This window comes from Salvelinus sp. IW2-2015, unplaced genomic scaffold (assembly GCF_002910315.2).
Source record: "Salvelinus sp. IW2-2015 unplaced genomic scaffold, ASM291031v2 Un_scaffold6799, whole genome shotgun sequence".
Taxonomy (NCBI): Eukaryota; Metazoa; Chordata; class Actinopteri; order Salmoniformes; family Salmonidae; genus Salvelinus; species Salvelinus sp. IW2-2015.
Genome location: NW_019948060.1, coordinates 1 through 8687, shown reverse-complemented (window position 1 = coordinate 8687; position 8687 = coordinate 1). Strand labels below are relative to the sequence as shown.

The following is an 8687-nucleotide window of genomic DNA, read 5'->3' as shown; positions in this document are numbered from 1 at the left end:
TCAGCACTCAGGAGCAAAGAGATGCTATGTACTCTAGGTGAGAGTGTGGAGATGGGTCATTTTGAAATGCTTGTGCATTTCAATGAGGTAACCACAATGTTTTAAAACAGGTTTCAACAGAAAACAAGGTAGTCTCTCCCTATATAGTTATGTCCTTGTGCGCTATCATTATAAGGCGGTATGTAAGTGTCAACCAGTTGAACAAAACTGCTTGGGGCACATGGACAATGAAAGAGACAAGGATGAAGATTAATCAAGACTTTATTGCATGAAATCAAAAGCTCTTGATCAGCCATTAAACAGAGTCACAAAGCAGAGTTAAAGTTATAATCTCTATCTAGCTGTATGGACAGTAGTTTCCTTTTGGCTCTCACACAATTGAGTGGGTTCAAGCTACACTGCTAATAAATCAGGAACGTCACATGCAGTTTCCTCTCAGCAGCAAGGCACTATGGGAAGTGATGTCTAAGTGTTGGCCATTTGGTAATTTACTCTCAACACTCCCCTTTTAGGAGGCAATCTGAAATAAGTTCTCCTAAGGTCACCTGTCTCTATGTGAACCATACACCACACCTCCTGCTGGTTAGCTGGAAAATGGCAGGCCACATACTGAGTCCAGTGAAGCAAATACAGTAGATTCCTGTTTTGCATGCAAGGTTAGGTTGCCAATAACAGGAAGGGGCCCGAGGCACAAACATTCAGTTATACAAGGGTGAAGAATCCAACTAAAGACTTTGATCAAAGGGTCAGCTAGTGGCATTCACAACACAGAAGTAGAAACATTTAACTTCTCATCTTGGCTGCATGTGGCTATTAAAAAGATAAAAAGTGGACTGAACCGCATAGATAAAGTGCCTGGGTCGTAATGATTAGGGCACACCACAGATACATGTTTTAAAACAGGTTTCAACAGAAAACAATAGTCACCCTGTACAGTGAGTTTCCTTCCATCTGGGGCCTAATAAACACAGCCCTGACTCATTACAGGGCCCACTGTTCTCCACATTGTTGGGATTCAGGTAGGTGTATGGCAAGGGCAAAGAGACATTTCTGCCTTGGATTTCAAAGTTGTATTTCTTCAGCACATCTTGAGTTTCGTGAATCAGTTTCAGAGGGCCTTCTCGCTGAAGTGATCCTGATAGCCATTTCCAAGAGCGACCTAAGTAGGCAAGAGTTGATGAAATTTGAAATTCATGAACCACTGATATACTAATTGACTATAAGGAAACGATTCGATTTGAGAGTGTCATGAAATGCTTTAATGTCATTTTTAAATACAGTTTCTCGATACTCACAAAGTCAGTGGACTGCATGCTCAGAAGGTACACCGCTGCCATGCCATTGACGGTGGTATTGATGTCAGGGAAGGTCTTCAGCATTGTGCTCTCAGTACACTGCCTCTTAGTGGTGGAGGTGGTTGTTGCAGAGCGATGGGGAAGTTGGGCATCCATCCGCCAAAATCAAACTGGATTGACAATGGTGAAATAGATCAAACCACTGCTTTTCCAATATAATTAAACAGAAACTAACTAAAATCACATTTTGAATAACAGCGGAGGATAATGCACACAGGTTTTTGACATGTTTCAAAGTTTTTACCTGTCCATTGTTGACTGCAGCATGTTGGACAGACACTGTGAAGTCACCATGGTGATAAACTTGACCAGCTCTGTCACTGAACTGAAAGACTGAGGGATTCCTGCACAGAGACAGTATGCCACAATGATCAGACACCGAATTGACAAATGATCCAGAATATAGTTTGGGAATGAGAAGCATAAGGGAATGGACACGTTTATTATCAGAAATAATTTAAGTGTAGTCTGTCAACTTGCACCCTTTTCCCTAATAGTGCACTAGTTTTGACCAGAGAGTTTGCCATTTGTGACGCAGTTGTGTCATTTAAATGAGAAAAGTGTAACCTGTGCTGGTTTCTGCCAGGAACCCATAGAAGAAGATCTCCTTGATCCAGTTCTGCAGTTCAGAGTCCTTCTGGACGTCTGAGTCACAGGTGTAGTAGTGACCAATCATTTTCTGAACAAACCTATACAAAATATCAGGCATTAGCCAAAACACGATGACAACATGCAAAAGAGCACAGATGCATTTTAGAAAACCAGGTACTAAGAGAAGTTTTCAGTTTTTTTGGTGAAGACATTGAGTTTGCTAGCAATTCTAAATATTGGGTTTTTATTGATGACCATATTACCTTTCTATACGGAACTTCAGCCTTTGCCGACTCAGCAAGTAGAGCTCGAGTTATTGGAACAACAAAAACTCAAAGATATTGTTTATGCTACGTATTCCAAACTGCGTGTGTCCTGTTCTGGACTATTCAGCAGGAGTGTGGGGTGAAGAGGTATTTTAAAAACAAACATGTTCATAACAGAGCAGTATGTTACTTTAGGTGTCCACAAGACTAGAGATTAGTAATTTGAGCAATGCAAAATGCAGTTGCATGAATTTATAATACACAATCAAATCATTCTGTCTTATGAGGTATACAGAATTTCTTGGTGCAAAAAAGCCCAGATCTGCACAATGGAAATCTATAGGCCTGTACAAACATTACCTGTGGACGATGTCCCACAGCCTGAGTCACATCCCTGTAGAGGAAGTTGGGGATTGACTCCAGACCGCGTGCAGTGATGTCCTCTGGCATACAGAGGGAGCTGTAGGTCAACGAGGCCACCGCTTTCTTCAGAACTCCAACATCCCTGGACCTCCTACACTGGCATTCTTCAAGATGGGTTAAAGGGATAGTTAACCTTGTTTTGGAGGTCTAGTTTAGGGCAGACAGAGCAAAAATTGTAGTGTGTCTGGGGACTCGCGATGAGCATTTCTAAAATTGCAGATAAAGTAAACTCCGAGGCAAACATTACATCGCGGCCCACTTTCCTGGAATTTAGATTTTACGGGCTCCCGGGCACTCTACAGCATCCCGGTAATTTTTTGACATGTTCAAAAATTTCAGCATTATCTACAGTGTGAGTAGTACTAATCTAGTGTCAGCCATTAAGATACTCCATTTCACAAGTTTAAGGACCAGACATGAAAATGGTTTTAGAATATTTGAGGAAATTAAATGAGGATTAAGGAGGGAAATGAGAATGGACCAGAGAAGCTAAGGGCTGCAGATGAAGGATCCGTAGAGGTTGACTGTAGGTTTGGCTTGGAGTCTCAGGTAGACAGTCAGGCCATGGTAGATAGGAATTGCCATCACCACAGAAGCCTAATAAGAGAACGCCAAGTGAGTCGGACCCTGGAGGGGAAGTGAGCTGCAGAATGGTTGGCGATATAGCGGAGGTAGTACAAGATGCCCATGAGTGAGCCAACAGACCCAAGGAGCAACGGTGGTAATTCCCTTCAAGTAAGGAAACCGTGAGGAACCAGGCTCAGCTGGGAACCATTCCTCTTTTGGCTGGTTGGTGTAGGACATGGTGCGCGAGGTAGATGGTGTCCGTAGAGACATAATCTGTAGACCTGTGCCAGAGTTAATGCAGGTTCTGAAAGATGAGAATGTTGTGGGCTGTCCTGATGTTGATTTCGAAGAGATGTAGGAATGATAGGCTTGAGAGGACCAGCGGCCAAGGAGTTGTACGGTGTTGTCTTAGATGCCATGGAAAAGGCTCCAATGCGGAAGGATTGTCCGGAGAAATTGGTCAGCAGGATAGCCGGACAGGGATAGTATTAGTCTCAGATGGGAATGGAAACAGAATCTGAGATGAATAGTGGATCGGATGGAAGGCATTTTTAGATTTAGCTGCAGGAAGCAGGGGGTGGTTCGATGGTAAACGCAGCCAGAACAGTAGACTGTTGTTCTGCCAAACTGATCGGTTTTACTTGTGTTTGATGGTGAAGTCTTTGTTGAGGATGGTTACATCTAACACGCCGGGATGACAAGGGTTGTAGATAACAGATTATGTAAACTCTGAACATTGCAAGAATCCCAAAAGAAACTTTGATTCTAGTGGGAAGAAACTGATGGAGATGTAACCAGACCACAGCGTCTGGATGCAGGCAGACAGTACGTCTAAGGTGATGGGCTGGTGGACTTGTCCTTAGGAGGCCCTTGAGAAGGGAGACTTGCGGGTGACAGGAACATGAAAACCCAGTAAGCAACTTGAAAGAAGTTGATCCCGGCCAGGTATGTCCAGATGGAGGATGTCTGCATGGAGAGGGGTGACAAAGGCAGGTAATAGATGGTATGGAAACATCTCCAGGCTGTCCAGTAAGAGGACAGTGTCTTGGTGCAACGGCAGATAGGATGGAGTGGCTGGGAGATTAGGAGAATGTTCACGGGAAAGTCGTCATGGGTAAGGAGTGATGGGGTTCGTAGGGGTTCTCCATATGGGGCTAACACCTGAATCTCTGAAATTGGAGTGGGACAGAGAATCAGCGAATGAGTTACATTGACCGGGTACCTGTGCAGCTCTGAGAAGGAACTAATGGGTCACGGATGGCCAGGTTAGCGTCTTAAGAAACTCATGATAGGGAGGTAGTCAGAACGGCCCTTGTTAATGAGGTGTACCATGGAAGGTTGTCAGAATGGATGAGTATGACCCTTCGACCATTTGTTCCTCCAGAGAGAAGCAGCTAAAGGGTCAAGGGTCAGAGTTGGCGCAGGAAAGGAAGCAAGTTTGGCAGGCCATGAAGCAGCAAACCAACAAACCACTGTAGAAATCCCGATAAGGGACAGCATAGGAAAGATCGATGATACGCTTCTTGCCTAAATACCTTTGGGTTTCAATTCCGAAGGGACTGATGCGGTAGGTGGAGAATAGCGGGAGGAAAAAGGGGCCGATCAGAAATCCCTGCTTCACCTCRTTGACCAGGAGGGAGGAGACTGGCTCGTCAAGAGCAGAACAGAGGTTGGAGCAGAAGTGAGGAGACCAGAAAAATATTTCAGGCCATCAAGCAAATAAATATCGGACAAAGGAGGGGTCAGGGTGAAAGTCCAAGTCCGCTAGCAATGGCGGTGAATTTGATGGGGGTGGTGAGGTTGGCTAACAGTCATTTATTAGTAGAAGGAGTGGGCTTGAGGGCAGGATTTTAGAGTCCCATTACAGAATGTGTACGAGCTTGCATGACGAAGTGCTGCAGCCGTAGTTATTGAAATTGTTGCAGATTATGCGACCGGAGAAGAGCACAGGACAAACAATGGTGGTCCTTCCTCCCACAGAACACGGCAAACGCATAATATCATCTAGCAGGAGGAAGAGGGTAGGGTGGAACAGCAAGCAGAGGCAGGGCAGATGACACTTCAGAGGGGCAGACAGGGAGCATGGTGGCAGGGTGGGATGGGCAACCACAGAGGTGGCAGGCGAAGGATACTTTGCCAGCAAATATGCAACAGTAGAGCAGGCGAAGGATACTTTGCCAGCAAATATGCAACAGTAGAGRGCCATGTCGAGGGGTATGTCATGATGCTCCACATAAGGAGCCTGGAAGCAACGGCTTCCGAGAACCGGCAATGGAAGTCGTAAAAGGTTGCACCACCAAATCGGACAGCCAGATTCGTGATGATTGATAGGTAGTCATCCAACTCTTGGCGGGGAAAAGGATGGGCTGAACAGATGACGTCTCTGTAATGGGAGAAAATCAAGCAAAACTCTGGGACAGAGAGTTTTAGCCATTTCTAGCTAGCCATTTCACATCGGTTACAAACTGAGTAAAAAAACAGAAGTTCAATGTGTTTCCATCACATTTTCAACTCTATGCTTTTGTAACCGATGTGAAATGGCTAGCTAGTTAGCGGTGGTGCGCGCTAATAGCCTTTCAAACGGTGACGTCACTCGCTTTGAGACCTTGAAGTAGTGGTTCCCCTTGCTCTGCAAGGGCCGCGGCCTTTGTGGAGCAATGGGTAACGATGCTTCGTGGGTGACTGTTGTTGATGTGTGCAGAGGGTCCCTGGTCCGGGTCGGGGCGAGGGGACGCCATAAAGAGTTAAACTGTTACATTGATGCTGTTGACCCGGATCACTGGTTGCTGCGGAAAAGGAGGAGGTCGAAAGGGGGTGAATGTAACTGATGTGAAATGGCTAGCTAGTTAGCGGTGGTGCGCGCTAATAGCATTTCAAAATGGTGACGTTGAGCATAAAAGCCTTTCCACAGCAATTGTGGCATAATCTATTTCACCGACAAAATGATCCGCCCTTGTCTAAAGGAAATTAGCTTTTTTTTTATGCGTCAGGTAATTCAGTGTTTTCTAACGGCGATCAGTGTTTTAAACATCAAACAGGGTTTACGATTACAGAACATGTGAATGACAGATTCCAGGGCTGCTCCGTGGTTGAAGCAAACAAAAATACAGGCTATTAATTACATGTTTATGGCTGAGAGGTTCACATAAATGTGTCCCAACAATGCAAACCTGACAGAGTTCGCCCGAGGGTACAATCCCTCTACTGAGGTATGTGTTGCTAAGTGTACATCTCATAACAATAACCAGCTCATTACGATTTGGCTTGACTGATTCGTCAAATGTGAGAGGTACCCAATGTTAAAATTGTATAGAATCGTATAGTCTTCAGAAGGCCTTATTTGAGATTTACCTAGAGTGTTTATTTCATCCAAACGGTGTCCCCAACGTTGGACGGTTGAGCTGCCGTTCTGTACCTTGGTCACAGCCACCCTGGATTACTGAGCTCTGCCTGCCATTGACCTGTCGTTTTGCCTGCCCTGTTCTAGTAATAAACTTTTGTTACTTTCGACACTGTCTGCGTCTGGGTCTTCCTAAAACATGATAAGCGCTTGATTGTTTTTGACTGGTACTGTATATTTTCTGAGCTTTCTTAATATCCTAGATCCAGGACAGACGGTTAAAAATCTTATTCATTATGATTTATCAATGCGTTTTATGGGCATAGTAAAGACCAATTCAACATTTTATAAATTAATTTGTACATATTTTGTGGGATACCTAAAGTGGTCCTAAAATTCTACCAGGTAAGCCTACTTTGCATTTAACATTTAATTAAGAAGGTTTATGGGAAAGTATTTCTGGCAACCTATCACAACAGGCTGTACACGGACGAAGTGATAGACAAACGCACGGATCACAAACAAACGGGAGCAATATTGCTGGAAATTAATTGGCAGATATTGTTTTAGGTTTCGCTTTTTAAGGCAATAGTGGCGAACCAGGGGTGGGATAATGTTGCCATTGATTCGATGGTGTCTCGTGAGAATTTGTTGATGAATTGTTTGGCGAGCTACTCATGTGGTCTGCGAGCTACTGGTATCTCGCGATCGGACCTGTAGGAGACCCTGTGAATAACTGATACAATCAGTTTCCACTAGCATTGTGACATTCCACAAGTATTAACATATTATAGAACAATATAAGATGGAATAGGCAAGTACCTTTTGTGATCACCCCTTCTCTGATATGAGGGCCTGTCTAGCTAGAGTGTTGATCTGCAGAGTGTAGCGGAAGTGAGAGTCAGGAGCTATGGAGAAGATGGAACGATCGTACATGAATTCACAACTAAAGAAGCTAATGTATTGTAGTATACTACAACCTACTGCAACGATCAATTTTTTAAAAAAACATGCATTTTCCATAATTTCTTTCAAATTCTTCAGGTTTCTCTTGAATTATCATGTTAAACATATTCAGTTGATCGGAAAATAACTCACACAGATATTGTTTATAACAGTTGAAACACAAACTCAGTGTCTGCATGCACAGCAGTAAGTATGTAACCTTGTAGATGGGATGACATTGGTAGGTTACGCAGTGTCGACATGGCAAACACCTCAGCCAGCAGGTGAGTCCTCAGCAGGTGAAAGTTCAGCTCATGTTCAGCGAAGTCAGCGCTCCTCACAAAGTCTTGGCCAGGAGCCAGTCATACTTAGAGTCAGTAGGAAGGAAGATGGGGTTGTCTTTTCCGATCCTGCTTCAGCTGTAAAAGGAAATACAAAACACAAATCATAGCTTGTTTCATTAATTGAGAATGTGTATATTATTACTATAATTTATTTAAAAGTTTGGACACAACCTACTCATTCAAGGGTTTTTCTTTGTTTTTACTATTTTCTACATTGTAGAATAGTAGTGAGGACATCGAAACTATAAAATAACACATATGGAATCATGTTAAATTGGGCAATTTTAATTTTTGTGCTTTTCTTATAACTCATTTCTATGTTCATGGCAATTGGCTGACTGTACAAATCTCCACTCTCAGCAGCTGCAATTTGCTCAGACCCGTGTTTTGAGAACGAACTAAAGATATCCGTTTCAAGGTCTCAGCTAGAGAGAAGAAGCTTCGTGAGGTATTGGTCTGTCACATGTTATGAACCAGTATTGGTCTGTCACATGAATTTAACAAAATAGTAATGATGAATTAATTATGCTAAATCATGCAAATATAACTTGTCTGTGTATTGCCGTATATACGTAGACAACTGCTGGGTCTGCCCAGGCAGAGCTCCTGATTGACATGTGTACTATGATGCATTGAGTTGGTTGGAACTCTCCAGCTCGCTGACAAACAATTATGAATTTATATTGATTTCGAGTGTCCTGTGAAAGAATTTCCACAACAATGTAGTAACCAAAAAGTGTGAAACAAATCTAAATATATTAAGATTCTTCAAAGTAGCCATTGTCTCTCAGACAAAGGAAATCTGTCCTTTGTCTGAGGAGTCAATTTTTGATTTTTGGTTCCCCCGCGTGTCATT

The 8687-nt window shown here is 43.3% G+C and overlaps 1 pseudogene; it reads right to left on the bottom strand.

Moving 5' to 3' along the window:
• Window positions 1-243: 243 nt before the first annotated feature.
• Window positions 244-7906, bottom strand: LOC112079054 (hydroperoxide isomerase ALOXE3-like; annotated as a pseudogene).
• Between the last annotated feature and the right edge of the window lie 781 nt (window positions 7907-8687).